Consider the following 19,619-nt stretch of genomic DNA (forward strand, 5'->3'; position numbering starts at 1 on the left):
AAAGAGAGCTCACAATAGACAAGAGCGTGCGAGGACTGGAGGAGGACCACCCTCAGTCGCCCACCTGAGCCCCTGGGAGGAAGCTGTGATGGAGATTGCTGGGGCTGACGGGCCTGTGGATGCTGGGGCAGGAGAGACAGGAGCAAGCCCGCAAGCTGGTAACAGAATAGTTCCCCATCTCTCTCATTGACATAGCATGACTTGCTGATATGATTCTGAAGCCACATCATTTGGACTTATGAGCATCTGCCAAATCCAATGTGCAAGTAGCCTTGGCATCACATCTTTAACTCTTTCCTTTACTCCCCCACAGGACCATCTGGAGCCCCCGTCGCCACTGCCGAGGAGGAAGAGGCTTTGCAGCCAGACTCCTCAGAGGAAGCTCCAGCCTCTGAGGGTGCAGCGTCAGCAGAAGTAAGCGCATCCAGCACCAGCGCAGACACTCACACCTCGGTGGGACCTTCGGGACATAGAGTAGTGTTGTCACCTGGTGTATCACAGCTCACAAGTGAGCATCAGCAGAGTGTGGAGACAGGGACAGCAGTGGAGAGTCCTCGTCGGAGGGCGCAGGCCTCTGCCAGCACAGCTCAGCTGCATGTCGACCCTATGCCTCTGGGTCCATCCACATGAGAGGAGGTGATGGATCTCCATGCACAGATGCAGGAGTCGCTGGCAGGTTTTGTCTCCAGGGTCGCTGCGAGTGTGGAGCGAATGGAGGAGTCCATGGCGAGCATGAGCAGAGCCTTATTGGAGTCATTGGTGCATGAAAGCATCACCACGGAAAAGTTGGCTACCTCCGTGGTAAGGCTGGCTACTGCCGAGGAGAGGAGGGCTGCAGCCAAGGAGAGGAGGGCTGTGGCCGAGGAGAGGAGGGTTGCAGCCGAGGAGAGGAGGGCTGCAGCCATGGAGGAGCTTAGTCGCCAGGGTATCAAAAACATGGTGAGTGCTCTGAATAGAATGGCATCTCTTGAGGGGCGATGGGCATCTATTGAGCACCGAAACCAGACCTTCATGGAAGTCCCTCTGAGCAGGACTTCCAGTGCTGAGACGGGTCCCCATGGCCCCCCTGATGTGCAGCAAGGTGCTCTCCAGCCACTTGCAGGCACTGATGGGGAGCTGACCCATGAGAGGGAGGTTGTTGGCACACCTCAAGGAAGTGGGGGCTCCTCTCCACGCGCTCACACTTCCATGCCACTTCAGAGCCCCGCCGGAGTCCACACCCCAGTAAGATAGGAGTCTCAAGCCCTGCACAGCCGCAGGAGCAGCAGACTGCTGGCGAACCCTCACAGGCTCGCCACCCCAGAGGACACCCGCCAAAGGTGTCGAGACAGGCGCAGCAGGAAAGTGAGCAAGGGGCCTCCACATCTGCTGAAGCCACAGGGGTACCACTACGTAGGAGCACGCGTAAGAGAAAAATAAAGCACCACTAATCACAAGGGTAGTCACTTGGGTGAAAAGTCTTGTAAATAGTTTTAATGCCATCAGTTTCCTGTACATAAAAAATCTGGTGGCAACTGCTGCAGTTATGGCGTCTGTCATTTGGCGAATGGGGATATCACATAGAGGCCTTAGGATAACTTGCAGATGTCAGCAAGCTGGTCAAATAGGTAGGAATGTGCAGGCATGGGCCACTGACAATGGTCAGTTAAGAAGCAGTGAGGCTGCAGTGTTTGATGTACCAGGCTACGCAAATCTGCCCAGGATGAGTGCATTCCTTGCATTCCGCCCAGCAATGTTCTCGCGCACTGGTGCCGCTGGTTGGCGGGCATCTGCAGGATGCTCGTTTCCGTCCTCCTCCTCCTCCTCCGCATCATCCTCATCCGAGGCGGCTCTGTGAGGAGCCTCTTGGTCCTGCGGAATTGGCAAGCCACGACGCTGTGCCATGTTGTGAAGCACACAGCATACCACGACGATTTTGGAGACCCTGGCTGATGAGTACTGTAGGGCTCCACCTGATCTATCGAGGCATCTGAAGCGCATCTTCAGCAATCTGATGGTTTGCTCGATAATGCATCTGGTGGTAATGTGGCTGGAGTTGTAGTGCTCCTCAGCTTCGCTGGCTGGTCTCCTCAACGGCGTCATTAGCCAAGAGCGCAGGGGATATCCCTTGTCTCCAAGTAGCCATCCTTGAAGTTCATTTGGCGGACTGAATAGCGGAGGCACAGTAGACTGGCGCAGTATGAAGGAGTCATGGCAGCTGCCAGGGTACTTGGCACAAACATGCAAAATCACCTTCTTGTGGTCACACACCAGCTGAACGTTAAGGGAGTGGAAGCCCTTGCGGTTGACAAAAACTCCTGGATTGTGGTGGGGTGCCCTAAGGGCCACATGTGTGCAGTTAATGACGCCCTGCACCCTTGGAAAGACTGCCAGCTGAGCTAATCCAAGCGCTCGCGCCCTCACACTTGCGCGATCCCTAGTGAAATGGATGTGATTGTGCGCGAGGGCAAAGAGGGCATCGGTGACCTGTTTGATGCAAGTGTGTGCGGCCGCCTGGGAGATGCCGCTGATGTCTGCTGCTGATCCCTGGAAGGAGCCTGAGGCATAAAAGTTGAGTGCGGTGGTGACTTTGATGGCCACTGGTAAGGAGTGTGGACCTGGTGCTCTGGGCTCCAGGTCTTGCTGCAGCATTGCGCAGATGTCAGTCACAACCTCTCGCGAAAGTCGGAGCCACCTCTGGCACTGCTGCTCAGTCATGTTGAGGTAGCTCACCCTGTGTCTGTAGACCCTGTTTGGGGGGTATCTCCTGCGCCGATGGCCTTCCATGCGCTGGCCCCTTCTGGCCTGTGCTGCCTCAGGTGGCTGAGCCGCAGCCTGTCGCTCCTGCTGGTGCTGCTGTTGTTGCTGTTGCTGGTGCTGCTGCTGTTGCTGGAGTTGCTCCAGCCTCCTCTGCTGTTGGAGATCCTCTAATGCCAGGAAGGGAAGGAACAAAAGGCCTCCCATGCTTCTGGCAGATGCCTCCATTGAGGAGGCGCGGAGTTAGGGTGGTGAGAGGGGCTTCCCAGGAGCTCACACTGGGGAAGTGTGTGAGGCTCCAACCTTCCACAACTGTGCCTAAGCCTTCAACAAGTTGCCCCAAGCCTTCAGCAACAAGGTCCTGCAGCCTACAAATGCTGTCTGATTAAATCTCTTCAGTCCTCATTGACCTGCAGCTGAAAGCAAGCAAGCCAACTTTGTTCACGCCAGGTTTCATCAACGGTGTTCCCACCAGGCGTGTTTCACGTGGGGAAAGGCTGAAAATTGCAAGGGACCCTGAAAATAGGATTAAACATGCCAATTATTGATCATTAGGCTCCCGCCGACCATTCCCACCTGCTGCGGGCGGGACTGATTTGGGTCGTGCTGAAACACTGGGGCGAAAGTCGGGTGGGGCGGGGAATCGGGCGGGGGGGTCGCGACCCCCTATTTCTGCAATTCAGCCCCCGCCCGACGGCTGGGGAAAAATCGGGGCCAATGACTCTATTGTGATGAAAGCCAGGAATCTCTCTGGACGAGGAAAAAAATAATGGCGCAGGTCAAAAACGTGCGATTTCTTATGATCAAAATAAGAGAGCAATTCTGCGTGTGTTAAAGTGATGGGCAGTGTGCTCTGGGCGGAGAGGGATATTCTGCACTTCAGTGGCTGCAGAATCAGTAGTTGGCAAATGGGAGCAAGTGCCTGACACATTAGCGTTGTGCTCTCCACCACCAAACCCTTTCATCTCGCCGTTATGGCACATGGTACCTTTTAAAGCAATTGCAAGATTTTAAAAACCGCTGCAAAGGAAATATTTTCTTTAGTGACCATAAGTTGGGGAAGCTGCGTGTGGGTAAATGGCAGCCAAGTTGTTTCAGTGCCTGCTCCAGCAAGGAGCAAGTTCCTTAGGATGCTCGGTCTGCTGACAGCTTCCCTGGCAATGCCTGTCTTGATAAAATGCTTGATGATGTGCCTCAATAAATCCGAGACTCGATGTTAGCGAAACAAAACAAGGCTTTTATTGACTTAGAAGGTAACACACAGGAGAGAGGTATCTTCCATCCAGAGCTCTGCCATACTGGATGTGCTGCAGGCTGGGCCAGCTTACATAGGGGCCAGGTATGGGCAGAGCCCTACACATAGTACAATACAATGGGCCAGGTATGGGCGGAGCCCTACACATAGTACAATACAATGGGCCAGGTATGGGCGGAGCCCTACACATAGTACAATACAATGGTGAGGAAACGGAACAGAGGTAAGGGAAATGAAACTGAAACCAACCACAGTCACAGGCAGTGATGAATGGAATATTTCATCACACTTGAGTTTGTAGTGCATCCATGCCTTTGTTACCTCTAGACTTGACTATTCCAATGCACTCCTGGCTGGCCTCCCATGTCCCACCCTACGTAAACTTGAGGTCATCCAAAACTCTGCTGCCCATGTTGTAACTCGCACCAAGTCCCATTCGCCCATCACCTCTGTGCTCGCTGACCCACATTGGCTCCTGGTTAAGCAACACCTCGATTTCAAAATTCTGATCCTTGTATTCAAATCCCTCCATGGCCTCGTCCCTTCCTATCTCTGTAATCTCCTTCAGCCTCACAACCCCCCCGAGATATCTGTGCTCTAATTCTGCCTTCTTAAGGATCCCTGATTGTAATCATTCAACCTTTGGTGGCCGTGCCTTCTGTTGCCTAGGCTCTAAGCTCTGGAATTCCCTGCCTAAACCTGTCTGCCTCACTACCTCGCTTTCCTCCTTTAAGACGCTCCTTAAAACCTACCTCTTTGACCAAGCTTTTGGTCACCTGCCCTAATTTATCCTTATGTGGATCGGTGACAAATTTATTGTCTTAAAATACTCCTGTGCAGCGCCTTGGGATGTTTTACTACGTTAAAGGCGCTATATAAATACAAGTTGTTGTTGTTGCAGGCAGTGGCAACATTGACACTGGAGATTTTGTTGGGGGTTCAGGAAATATGTATTCAACTGCAGGCACAAAACCCCACTCAGCAACCCCTGACAGCTGGTGAGTGTCCCAGAGATTTGAGTAGAGCTGATGGGATAGTCAGTTCTTTTGAAACATTAAAAGTAGGAATGGGCTGCCAGTGGATTTACATAGTTTAAAAGCCCGCCTTGCAGTTATACAACCCGCGCTCATGCCGAGCGGTGTGGCACCACCTTCTCCAGGCCAGCTACCAAGTGACGGAATGAAGGAATTCTCTAATATATCCTGAAAGTTGCTAATTGGTTGTAAATAGTCACTAAATTGAAGATCACATGACTGTGATTTAATTGTAAGTAATTACCATTGTTTGTGCTAAATTAAACTCATTTTAGTTCACCCATGGAAAGTTAGAATAAATAAATCCCATGAATTGCAAAGTTTTTACTTTAACTTAAATTGCACTAGGGCATAACATCTGGAGAATATTACCGTAACTCTACTGCATAAATCTGCATGTTTAGCATAACAATTTGTTCAAATAGGGGGATCAATCTGATTTAAAATGTGTAACTTTAACATGTTCTACCGGCAGGAGAAGACGGGTGGGAGGTTAAAATGACAGCTGGGTTTAACCCACTGCTTTCCCACAGCTTTCTCGACACCCCCACACCGACCCTTTTAACTCCTGGGTTTTCAGGAGCATGAAGGCCATTCACCGCAGGCAGGCTGGAGCCTCAAATGTTTTTGAAATGTTGATGTAATTCAGACCCCGACCTCATTTTAAAAGTAGCGGATTATGCGCAGTCTCAGAGCTACCAGCGAAAGGAGTGCTCTTCCTAACCCAACAAGGAAACCTTGGGCCACCTCAGCCCAGGGCCTCCTCCATTGCAGTTGTCCCCAGACCCTTTCCCACTCACATCCCTTGCCGTGGGCCGCTTCCTTGGCAGTGACCTGCAGCCACACGGTTACCCGCTCCCACCCGCTGGCCTCTGTCATCGGGCGGGAGTCAGTGAGGGGGTGTTTAAAATGAGGGCCAGGAGTTAAAATAGGCCAGGCCTCATGCCTCGGGGGACTAGATAGATCGCAGCCCGCTTTTTCCTCCGCACCTGCGATTCCCGGCCCAAGTTAAAATTGGGGCTACAAACGCTGCAATCCTCCATCTAAAAGCATTGCAGCAGACTAATGCACTCAAACAATATCGAATTGCACTTTATAAGAACATACATAAGAACATAAGAAATAGGAGCAGGAGTAGGCCATATGGCCCCTCGAGCCTGCTCCACCATTCAATAAGATCACAGCTGATCATTGACCTCAGCTCCACTTTCCCGCCTGATCTTCATATCCCTTAATTCCCCTAGAATCAAAAAATCTATCTATCTCAGCCTTGAATATACTCAAAGGGCTGGATTTTGTCAATGGGGACGTGGTGGAGACGGGACTCCCACTTTTTGGGTTGTAGTCCCGCCTCCATCGACTTATGGCCAACCCACGCTATTTTCCCTTGATTGACCTTGTTAAGCCCATCCAGCGGGCTCAGCAGGCCAATTAAGGGACACCTGGTTACTGGTGACGTCAGTGATTGACATTTCATCTGTCAAGAGCTTTTGACAGATGAAAAATCAGCGTTTGACAGCTCTGTGAAGCTGTCAAACACTGACAATCTGTCTACTAACTTGAGTCCTTCTACTCAGACTCAGTTAGAGATCTCTCCAGACCAGAAAGCAGAATGCTGCAACTTTTGACATTTCAGCGGCCATTCTGCTTTCTGTGCCGGTGAACTGAGGGACTCCCGGGAACTGAAGGAAGAAAGCCTGCAGGAGAAAGTAAAGGTAAGTAAAACTTATTAAAACACTTTACACTTACCTCACACACTTACCCTCTGCACACATGCACCCATCACTCACCTGCACAACGGACATCTCGACCCCTCCAACCCCTTCAGACCGACGGTCCGCCTTGCTAACTTGGCGTGGTTCGGAGCCGTCGGGAAGCCCACACTTCAGGGCTAAAAATAGGGATTAGGCAAAAAACTGCATGTTAACTACCTGTTAACAAGCAGTTAATTGCCACTAATCCCCTTCCTGCCTCGGGGAGGCGGCTCCCAGCACAGGACGGATACCCGCCTCCTGGGACATTGGCACGGAGGCGGGTTGGGGGCAGGATGAGTTCCTGCTCCCCGATTCTGCAATTTTCCCACCACTCCCGCCTCTACGGGGCTTGGAAATTCGAGCCCAAAGACTCCACATCCACAGCGCCTCTAGGGCAGAGAATTCCAAATATTCACAATGCTCTGAGTGAAGAAATTCCTCCTCATTTCAGTCTTAAATGACCTACCTCTTATCCTGAGACTATGCCCCCTAGTTCTATACACTTCAGCCAGGAGAAGCAACCTCTCAGCATCTACCTGATATAAATCTATCAAACAATGATAAGGCTGATACATGGATTGCCTGACCATATATCCCCTTGTGATAGATCGAAAGGGAGAAGGAAAGAGGCTAGCTTTGATTCAGTGCCTTATCACATTTCTGTGAAACATCTTGAAGTGCTTCACATAAAATAATTTGTTAAAGTGCAGTGAACATTATAGAAGCAATTGGAATTACCCATGTGGTGCTGACTTTAAGAACACTGATGAATAATAGAATGAAAAATGACAATTTAAAACTTCTGAGGAAAAGTTCAATAAAAAAGCTTTCAGACACACGTATATAATTCAGTAAAACCCAAGAATATTAATCCATGCTGACATCTCCATTGTTGAAACTGGGCCTGTTGGCCCTGCAAGTAACATTCCCTCCCCCAGTCCCAACAGCAGAAGTACCATAGGCCTGGAAATTCCTTGGAGCTGCGCCCGCTCCTCCGGTGTTAATTTACCAGAAGTGCGGTGGAAATCCTGTTTACCAAGGAGAATTTGATCATCCCAGTCTACACTTATCCCTAAGACTCCAATCCTATTCTTAACCAGATATTTTATCCTTGTTTCTCAAATATTTTTAGGCTATTTCAATGTAGCAGTTTTATTCATCCATCCAACATCACTGGTACAATTTTCAGTTTTGCCTTCAATATTCTCTTAAGTATAGCAGTGCTGGTTGTTCCTGGAACCAGACATAGGCCTAGAAATTCAGTGGCCTGCGCCACCAGTTTGCGCCCAAAGAGGGCTTTTGCGCCACTGTGCAAACCTACCGTGATATTTAGCGGGGCGCTAATGGCGGTGCTAGCCAGTAGCGCTGTGCCACCACCGATGATGTCATCGGTGTGCGCAGCGCCCTGCTATTGCCCCGCTGGCCATATTTGGTTGCTGCCGCCTCCCCCGTGCCGGCTGCAAACAGCGACCGGTACACGGGGCCTACCTGTGCCGGTAGTGGGGCGAGTTAAGGTGGAGGTGCGGCCGGCCGCTTTTTCGGCGGCCGCCTGCCCGCACCTCCTTCCCCGGCCTCCTACACCCCCCCCCCCCCGCGGCATTGCCGGCTGTTTCCAGAGAGCCCGGCACTTCTCCTTGGTGCCGGGCTCATTTGCCGGCACTCGCGAGCGGGGATCGCGCTGTTGCAGGCACCTCCCCCTTAAGAATGAGAGGAAGGCCTGCAGTACCACAGGCTGCCGTGCCGCAGCGGGTGGCGCTGCGGCACTTTACACGCCGATATTCAGTTTCAGCGCCCCAAGCAGGGCGCCAAAACCCTTGTTTAGCGGCCGGCTTCCACTTGGGGCACTGAAACTGAATTTCCCGCTGGCGCAAGTGGCTCCGCGCGCAGCGGTAATTCCGGCGCCCAGGCGAGCTGGGCGCCCCTAACTGAATTTCTAGGTCTGAATGTCTTATGTTTACGGGTGTGCCGATACTGCCTAATATCTAACTACACAAAGGTGTAACCAGGGGTGTAAAAATAATATCCCCTTGAGATCTGAGTTGGATATTCATGTCTTTAGCATGTGTCTCCCCATGCACCTCTCCAATCTTTTCATAGGTGGACCAAGAAAACACTTTGTCGGGGGGAGAATTCGGTATCGCCCCGTTTGGGGCGCTAACTTTTAAAAGTTGAAAAAATTAGCGCCAGGCACTAATGTTTTTCAACTTTTAAAATAATTCGGGATTTGCGTTCCAGGAAGGAAGCGAAGCACTAAATCAAGTGCTCCACTTCCTTCCTGGAGCGCAACAGGCAACAGACGGGGCGGTAGGTGTCCAGCGCTGCACACTGGGCCGTGCAGCACTGCCGCGTTGGAAGGCTCCTTCCCTCTCTTAAAGGGAAGGGCCATCGCTGCAGGTTCTGCAATGGAAAGCAACTTACCTGGTCCTCGACGGCAGCCGTGATCCGGCCCAACCAGCACGATGCACTGCAACAGAGTGCTGGGCTGATCGCTGGCGAAGACGAGAAAAAAAAGAGGGCATTTCAGAATTCCTTTTACTTACCTCGGCCACCTCGCCTTTAAGTATCACCCCCGAAGCGCCCAGCCTCCCAGTGAACGCCTCCTGCAACTGTAGGTGTTGTTGCCCGGTGATGCTGCAGGGGGTGGAACTGAAGTTCGGGTCCGGGACAATGTGCACGGTGATGATGTCATGATCTCTGGGCAAAGGAGATCGGGGCGCAACGCCATAACGCCGCCACAAACCTCCCGCCGAATATAGCGGGAGTCAATCTTCTTGCCGCGCCCGGTCGGTAAGTGTTTAAGGCCCGTTAGCATCCCCTGGAGGTGCTAACGGGAGGCACTGAGGTGCCCAATTTCTCCCCCTTGGTAAGATAAGGCTAAATACAAATCGTCAAGCTGTTTTATTTCACAGCAAGTGAACGTACAGCACAGTAATGATGGGACTCATTTAGTTCAGTCAGTACAACATATCTTTGCGTAATAATACAAAATAATGAACGTGCTACATATCCCCACATCAGTGGGTAATCTTGCTTGACTCAAACAAAATAACTTCTAATGACTCTCCTGCATTCTAACCTATTGAGTCTCACAAAAGCTTGTCCTTGCAGTCTTCTGTTTGTTTAAAAACTTGACTGTCAGCCCTGTCCCCATTATTATCTCCCTCTGTTCACAACCAGAGGGAAGGACCTATGCCAGACAACCCCTGCCAAACATCTGGAACCAGGGACCTCCCAACACAATTGGTGGGAGGTTTTTTATCGATGACTGAGACAGGCTAAAGAAATGCTTATAGCCTATGGGGAAATAATTTTGATGCCTAGCTTATTAGCATTTTAAACACCTTGGCCTAGAAATTCACTATGGCCCCGCCAGCTGGCTAACGGCCAAAAGTTAGCGCTGGGCGCGGAGCCATGTGCGACCGTCCGATATTCGCTTTTTGCGCCCCAAGTCTGAACCGGCCGCTATTCCAGGGTGTACCCGCCCCCGCTTGGGGCGCAGAAACTGAATTTCAGCGCTCTAAGTGCTGCTGCGCCACCCGATGCGGTGCGGCAGGCTGCGGTACTGCAGGCCTCCTCCTTCTCTTAAGGTGGAGGTGCCTGCAACGGGGAGATCGCCGCTGGATTGTGCCGGCAAATGAGCCCGGCACCACGGAGAAGTGCCGGGCTCGTGGAAAGCAGCCGGCAATGCCGCGGGGGGGGGTGGTGGAGGAGGCCGGGGAAGGAGGTGCGGGCAGGCGGCCGCCGAAAAAGCGGCCGGCCGCACCTCCACCTTTATGCGCCCCACTAAGGCTGCAGTAAGGCCCTGGTCTCCGGATGTTAGTAGCGGCCGCCACGGAGGAGGCGGCGGCAACTGAATATGGGCGTCGGGCCGGCATCGGGGCGGAAACGGGGCACTGCGCACACCGATGACGTCATCGGTGCCGGCGCAGCGCTACCGGCTACCGCCGCCATTACCGCCGAGCTCAATATCAGCGCAACCTCCTATACTGGCGCAGAAACCCTCTTTAGGCGGTAACTGGGTGCAAAGCTTGCAGCGCCTTACTGAATTTCTAGGCCCTTTTGTCTCGGTATATTTATTAAGCTTGTGTGAACAGACTTTGCTTTTTAAAAAAAACCTCAATGTTTAAATGTAACTTGTTTCCAAATCTTTTCAGTGGAATAATGCTCAAAAAACACTCCCAAAATGTGGCAGACACCAATGAAAATATTTTCACCTACATTCTACCTCTGGATATCAATTTAAACATTGCCTCAACATGAACTACTCTAGCTGTAATTACTATGGGGGTGCAATCGGTCTTGGGCAGTAGCACAAGACGGGTGCTAGTGAATCGGCAGCCTGTTTTACACCCAGCCTGAAAATCTTTCAAAATTGGAAAAGAAAGTCAGGCAGGGTGTAAAGCGGGCGGCCGATTCTCTAGTGCCTGTTTTGCGCTACTGCTGAAGACCAATTTCGCCTCCATAGTGGGAGAAAACCTTAAATATGTGGTGATTTTCATATCCAGTTATTTTTTCCATCATTTTTGTAAGAGGACTCCCCTGTGGAGCCCTGTATGTTACTTGACTCCTCGGTCGAACACTGGCACGATTGCCCGTTCGAAATCATTTATCTTTATGATGCCCATGAGTCACAAGAGATTAAAAATTAAATCAACTCCTTGACAAGTTACTGAGATATTATAAATACCCTGTATATAGTGGAGCATTCACTGTGGTAGCTCTGAAGACTAAGTAGAATATGAAAGTAGTCCTAGTCCCAAAGCCTGAATAAATTACCCTTTATTGCAAAAATGTATTCAATAGTTTTCAACTACACAAAAGTGGTATAAATATAAACATTAAAAAATAGAAATTAATGTCAAAAACAACTCCCATAGAACTATAGAAGTTCACAACACAGTTTGCGGTCATTCAGCCTATCGTGTCTATGGCTCTTTGCTAGAGCAATCCAAACTGATCACACTACCCTGCTTTCTCCCCTCTGCTTCAAATATTTATCCCATTTTCCCTTAATAGATGCAATGGTTTCTGCCTCAATCACTCCCTGTGACTCGCAATTAGAGGGAATAGATTTTCCCGGTTAACCCTGTCAAGTCGTTTCACCATTTTAGAAACTGGTGTCACATCTGCCCTTGGCCTTCTCTGCTCCCGCGGAAATAATCCGAGTAACTCAAGTTTCTCCCCATAACTATAGTTTCTCATTCCTAGACTTGTCCTGGTGAATCTATGCTGTAGGCTCGCGATGGAGCTAATAGTTTTTCCAATTTTCTTTTCCATTGAAGCCAATGATGTAAAACCAGCAGCCGATTCACTATGAGGTCATTTTGTTCTACGGACGGAAACCAATTTCATCCCCTATGTCCTTTATATAAAGGAGCACCAAAAATTGCACACAGCACTCCAACTGTGGCCTAATCATTGCCTTGTGCAAGTTATTGTTGCCTCTTTACTCTTGTACTTCATGTGCCTATTTATAAAACCTGGCATCCAAGGCTACTGCTGGCTTTAAAAGCAAATATTTGAAAATTGCATTAAGGAACTTTTCATTAGTGTTTCACCTTTTTCAGACTTTTCTGTCAAATCAAAGATTCTCCGAAAGAGAAGCTGACTTCAACGAGGTGAGTAAAATAATCAAAAATTTACAAAATATGTCTTGTAGTTTATAAAAATGTGGTAATCTGTTAAAAGGGAAGCAAGGTGTCTTCTGATGGCAACTTGGAGAGGGGAGGGGAGCCTGACAGTCCTAGTTGTTGTAAAGATAAAGGAAGCCCGTTGTGGTCTGATGGTTTGCAGAAAATTAATTGGCATTGGCTGCATAATTCATCAGAACATAGGAACAGGGGTGGGCCATTCAACCACTTGAGCCTATTCCACCATTCATTTAGATCATGGCTGATCTGTACCTCAACTCCATTTACCTGCCTTTGCTCCACATACCTTGCTATCCTTACCCAACAAAATCTATCGATCTCAGTCTTGAAAGTTTCAATTGACCCAGCAGCCACAGCCTTTTGGTAGAGATAGTTCCAGATTTTTACTACCCTTCATGTGGAGAAGTGCTTCCTGATTTCACTTCTGAATGGTCTGGCTCCAATTTTAAGATAAGGCTCCCTTGTTCTGGATTCCCCCAGTAGAGGAAATAGTTTCTCTGTATCTATCTTATAGAATCATTTTACCATTTAAAACATCTAGATTAGTTCACCCCTCAATCTTCTATACTCAAGGGAATATAAGCAAAGTTTTTTTGCAACAGTTCATGAGTGCCACAGGTAAGTTATGTTGGTAGAAACATTGATGGTTAATTTTGTATGATACTCCACTCCCAGTATGCATTTTTGGTTTGCAGTAAGTCCACACTACAATAAGGTAATTACTGTGAGGTGAGGTGAGGCTCCTGGTTGGAGCCTTGCTCAATGGGAACGTGGATCAAAGAATCGTCACGAGATTCTGCAAGTCCGATTCCCTGATTGACACCCCCTTGAGCAAGGCTCCGTGCTGGGAGCAGGGCCTTGTAAAATACAGCAAGTAACATTTTCTTATTATACTTCCAATGTCTGTTAGTTCATTGCCACTTTGGAAAGCATTTATTGGTTAGGCGTGGTGTGATACATCTGCTCCTACTTGCTTCCCAGTGTTGGAGGCTGGTGTTTCCATGTGAGATGGCAGATGCAAAGGGATAATCGCCATGGCGCCGTTTTGTAACCAAATATTTTTCAGTCTAAGTATTCAAATTTTAGAGCGCATTCAGTGCATTGCCAAACCCAACATAGGGAACAAGGGCCTAGAAATTCGATTGAGCTGCGCCTAAGGGTCCAACATGATGGACAGTGTGCATGCGCTCATTCCGTGCCAGAGGTGCATCACCCGCCATATTAGATCGGGCTGCTCAGTAGGCGTCCTGGGTATGTGCCTGAAACTGGCATTAGGCCCATTTGATATGTAAATCGGGGGCCTAATGTCTGTTTGTAATTGGTTTGCAAGTGACCGTAGCTTGCGCTGTGTATGCTGCGGTCAGGTTTTTACAGGCGCACAGCAGCCAAACCAACGGAACAGACAGAAGGTATGCCACGGCCCTGCTCACTGTAATTTAAAGGCCCAGTCCATATTCTGGCACCCTCCACAGGCATTAGTGGGACGTCCACCCTCTCCAGTCCCTGGAATTGTGTGATGAAGAAGCCCGTAAGCTCCTCCCACTTGTTATAGGCGAGGGCTGGGTAGAGGAAATTAAGAAGATAGTTGAACGTCAAGAAAAGAAACTGTTAAGTCTGTGTGTTCCAGTTGTGTTAAGATTAATTACTGACACAGACTACAAGAATAAAGTTCAACAGGTCTTTACTAGTTGGAGGTCAGGACTATACTAAATACAATATCACTACACAGTACTTATATACCGGTGGTCACCACCGGTATTACGTATACAGCAGCCAGAGAAAGTAGTACATCTCTTAAGGTGGAACAGGCTTAAGTTCTCTTAAGGTGGAACAGGTTACATACACCACAATCCTCCCTTTTTAGCTTAACAGTCATATCCCCATTTAACATAACATCATAACATATATACATATATAACTTCAGGTATAAACAGTTCAAAGGTTCAGTCTCTCAGGAGGCTTCTGATTCAGTTTGGATAACGCCTTTCAGTGGTCTCTGATTCTTGTTGCTGAGGTGACTCTTCTTGTTGGTTTCCTATGTATTGGACGTCATCATCAGGTACAGTCCCTGCCGAGGTAGATGCTTCAGGTTCATTAACGTCTTCCACAGTTGTCTCTGTCGCAACCATGGGTTCGACCCTTGCTCTTGATTCTACCAGTTGATCCGCATGACGCCTTATCACATTGTTACCAATATCTACTGTGTACATCAGAGGTCCTTGTCTGGCCCGAATTGTTCCGGACTGCCATTTTTCGTTTCCATAGCCCCTTGCCAACACTGGTTGTCCTACGTCGAAACTTCGAGTGGATTTGTTATTAATATGCCGGAACTGTTTGTTTTCCACTTCCCTCCGCACATTTGGTTTTAACAAGTCCAACCTGGACCGCAACCTCCTGTTATAAAACATCATGGCAGGACTTTGGTTAGTCACTGCATGAGCGGCGTTTCGATATGCCAGTAGGAAATTGTCCACCTTGTGTTGTAACGGAATCTGATCATCGTTCATGGCCTTTATTGCCTTTTTGAATGTTTGGACAAATCTCTTGGCCAACCCGTTTGTCGCCGGATGATATGGGGCAGAGGTATAATGTTTCACCCCATTCTTCTTTAAGAATTTTTGGAATTCTTCCGACACGAACTGTGGTCCGTTGTCCGAACATATCTGTTCTGGCAATCCGTTCCTTGCGAATATTGTTCTTAACACCGCAATTGTCTTTTCTGAAGTAGTGGTATTCATCTTGATGACTTCTGGCCATTTGGAATGTGCGTCCACCGCAATTAGGGACATGGAGTCCATGAATGGACCAGCAAAGTCAATATGTACGCGTTGCCATGGGGCTGAAGGCCATTCATGGGTGTAGCGGTGCGATCGGAGGTGCATTTTGCACTTTTTGGCACCCAGCGCAGCTTTTTGTCAACTCCTCTATCTGTTGGTCAATGCCCGGCCACCATACATAAGCCCTAGCAAGACTTTTCATCTTAACTCCCCCCAGATGACCTTCATGCAGTTCCTTTAGAACTCTTTCCCGTAACTTGGGAGGAATAATCACTCTTGTCCCGTACATCAAAGTACCATGGCAGACGGACAGCTGGTCTCGCCTTGCCGAGAATGCCGGTAACAGAGGATCACCATATGTTGGCCATCCCTTCACTGTCACCTCGTAAACTCGGGACAGTGTCGGGTCGTTCCTGGTTTCTCTTTCAATACTTGCATTGGTGACTGGTAAACACTCGATGATGGTCGAATGAAATAACTCAACAGGGTCAACTTTCGTCATCTCTGCTGCTTCAGGTAGTGGCAGGCGCGACAGCCCATCAGCATTGCCATGCCGCTTTGTACCTTTGAATTCTATCTGATATTGATGTGCCCCTAGGAAAAGGGACCACCTCTGGAGTCGCTGTGCTGTCATCACCGAAACACCCTTCTTAGGGTTAAAAATGGATACCAACGGCTGATGGTCTGTCAGAAGTGTGAATTTTTGGCCCTGCAGGTAATGATTAAACTTCTTCACTCCCCATACAAGGCTGAGAGCCTCCCTATCGATCTGCGCATAGTTGCGCTCAGCGGAGGTCAATGATCTGGATGCAAACGCGACTGGCCTTTCCGTGCCATTTGGCAACTTGTGTGAGAGTACTGCCCCAATACCATATGGAGAAGCATCACAAGCCAACCGAATAGGCAGTGTCGGGTTGAAGTGAGCCAACACTTCCTCTGAGGTGATCAATTCTTTGCTTTTGCGAAATGCTTTCTTGCAGTTTTCGCTCCATTCCCATGGTACCCCCTTCTGTAAAAGAGCGTTCAGCGGGTGCAGTACCGTGGATAGATTCGGTAGAAACTTATGGTAATAGTTAATCAATCCCAGAAACGACCTCAACTGAGAGACATTATCCGGAGCGGGAGCCTTTACAACTGCCTCTATCTTGTCAGGAGACTTATGAAGCCCCTCCCGGTCAGTGACATGACCACAGTACAAGATCCGCTTCTGAAAGAACTCACATTTCTGCCGATTAACTCTAAGTCCATACTCTTTCAGTCTGTTGAGCACCAGTTCCAAGTTTGCGAGGTGTTCTTAATCACCATCACCTGTAATCAGAATATCGTCTAGGTAACATTGTGTGCCTGGAATTCCCTGTAATACCTGCTCCATGGCCCTCTGCCAAATTGCCGGAGCCGATGCCACTCCAAAAACCAGCCTATTATACCGGTACAAACCTCTATGCGTGTTGATCGTGAGGTACTGGCGTGACTCTTCTTCAACCTCCATCTGCAAGTACGCCTGCGCCAGGTCTATCTTGGTGAAGTGTTTCCCGCCAGACAACGAAGCAAAAATATCCTCAATCCGCGGAAGCGGATACTGCACCGCGTGAAGCACCGGATTAACGGTGATCTTGAAATCTCCACAGATGCGAACCTTCCCTGGTTCTCCTGGCTTGTTGCTCGAAGGACGTTTCATAACTCCAATCTACCTTAGACAGTACACCTGAACGTTCTAGCGCTTCCAGTTCCGCTTCTACAGTAGGTCGTATTGCATAGGGTACCGGTCTGGCTTTGAAAAATTTTGGTTGTGCATGTTCATCAATCTTGATGTTTGCCGTAATTCCTTTCAGTGTTCCCAGTCCTTGCTGGAGCACCTCTTTAGCATCATCCAGTATTTTGGACAATCGTTTAGGTTTGACATCTGTTTCCCCGGAATCTACCGTTAGTGCTTTTAAGGAGTGCCAGTCCATATTCATTTTCCTAATCCACTCCCGTCCCAGTAGTGGTGGACCTCCTTCAGGTAGCACATATAAGTCCATTACTTGGCTTTCTTCGCCCTTGTGGACCACTTTTACCTCTATCTTTCCGATGGGGTACACTCTTTGCCCCGTGTATGTTTTCAATATAATCTCCGTATCCCGTAGGGGAATATGTTGGAATAACCTTTTGTAATCTTTCTTATTCATGACCGTCAATGCCGATCCAGTGTCCAATTCCACCTTTACTTGGACTCCTGCTATCTGAAGAGTGACCCAAATTGCCTGGAGATCTGCATCCTTACCAACGTTGTGTACTCTTAAGCTACCCAGTTCATTACTGCTAGCGTCTGAATCTGACTTCTGTTCGTTTGAACTGGTCTTTGTCACCTTGTGCACCTTTATGTATTTTCCTTGCGGTGACTTTTTGTTGCTGGTCTTCTTTCCTGACCGGCATACTTTAGCTATGTGGCCAAGCCTGCCACACGTTCTGCATTCTTGGTTTTTAAACCAACACTGGTTCTGATCGTGTGTTGTCTTTCCACAACGATAACATTTTACAGTACTCAAACCCAATTTATTTGTACTGAGTTCTGGTGACCGTAGCTGCATTACTGCCGTGCCTCTCGCTGCGGCTTCGTGTGCTGCTGCCATAGTGACCGCTTTCTCAAGCGTCAGCTCATTCTCCTCGAGCAGTCGCTTTTGTGTATCTTCTTTTAATAATCCACACACAAATTTATCTCTTAGCGCTTCTGTCAGTCCCGTTCCAAACTGACAGTATTTTGCTAGCTTACGCAATTCCATTAAATATTCAGCATTGCTTTCATCCTTCAGCTGCCTTCTGCTGTAAAATTTAAATCGTTCCGCTAGCATCAGCGGCGTGGGGTTTAGATGATTTTTCAGGACAGTAACAATCTCCTCGAACGTCTTATCCGTCGGTTCATCTGGTGATAAAAGGTGTTTCAATTGCCCGTATGTCTTTGCACCCATTAAGTTCAATAAAGTTAGTGCTTTCTCTGCATCTGGGATTTTATTTGCTTTACAATAATTTTGTATGCGTTCCACATACATGGCCCAATCCTCGATGTCGCTATCAAAGGTATCAATGTTCCCATGTTTAGGCATCGTTGCAATTAATTTTATCCCAAGATGGCGGCTTCCCGCTCTTGTCTTCGTCCTCCGCCTACAAAATGGCGGTTTTCCCGTGCTTGGCGGGCTTCACCCACTGGCTGCAATGGCGTTTGGCGTGCCGCTGCTGCTCCCCTTTCCCAGCGGTTAGTAACTCCCCCGACGCTGTCTCTGCTTCACCGCGGCTCCCTCGGGCATTCGCGCTTCCCCGATGTCGCGCCTCGCAGCCCTTCTTGCAGGCCGGTTATTAGCACTGGCTGCGTTCGCCTTCACCGCGGCTCTCGCGCCTTCAGTCGCCCCAGACGCTGTGCCTTTTTGGCCCGAAAGCGGCCCGGCCCTTATCACCAGCCGCGATCGATGTCCCCGCGCTGCGCCTTTCGGCCCAAATGCGGCCCAGCCCTTATCTCCGGTCGCGATCGATCTCACCGCCCTTATTCCTCCGTCTTCCTCCCCCCGTCTGTACAGCCAACGCGGCCGACTTTCTGCTCGCGTCGCTGACCGGCTTACCCACCACCGAGGTAGAAAGAAGATAGCTGATGGAGGCTTCGAGTTCAGGATGTCTTCTGCACTCCGGGTTCTCGATGCCTGCCGCGCGACGTGTCTTCCAGCAGGGTGATGAGGGTGGATGCCTCTCTTCGACGCCCGTTCTGTGGACGAAGCCGCCGTGGATATAAACTGCCGCAGGGTAAGAATCGGACTCGTCGCCACTGTTAAGTCTGTGTGTTCCAGTTGTATTAAGATTAATTACTGACACAGACTACAAGAATAAAGTTCAACAGGTCTTTACTAGTTGGAGGTCAGGACTATACTAAATACAATATCACTACACAGTACTTATATACCGGTGGTCACCACCGGTATTACGTATACAGCAGCCAGAGAAAGTAGTACATCTCTTAAGGTGGAACAGGCTTAAGTTCTCTTAAGGTGGAACAGGTTACATACACCACAGAAACCAGGGGTTATCTTTCTACTCCAAGATGATCCTAGAGTAGCAGAGGAGAGTGAGGCCCAGTAGAGCTTGATGTGGCCCAGTAAAATCTGATGATGCATGGTGTGCTAAACATAGAAACATAGAAACATAGAAGATAGGAGCAGGAGTAGGCCATTCGGCCCCTCGAGCCTGCTCCGCCATTCAATGAGATCATGGCTGATCATCCAAATTCAGTACCCTGTCCCTGCCTTCTCTCCATATCCCTTGATCCCTTTAGCCTTAAGAAATATATCCAACTCCTTCTTGAATATATTTAATGAATTGGCCTCAACTGCCTTCTGTGGTAGAGAGTTCCACAGGTTCACCACTCTCTGGGTGAAGAAATTCCTCCT

Source organism: Somniosus microcephalus, chromosome 7 (assembly GCF_052327205.1).
Source record: "Somniosus microcephalus isolate GS21.2 chromosome 7, FLI_Smic_1.0, whole genome shotgun sequence".
Lineage (NCBI taxonomy): Eukaryota > Metazoa > Chordata > Chondrichthyes > Squaliformes > Somniosidae > Somniosus > Somniosus microcephalus.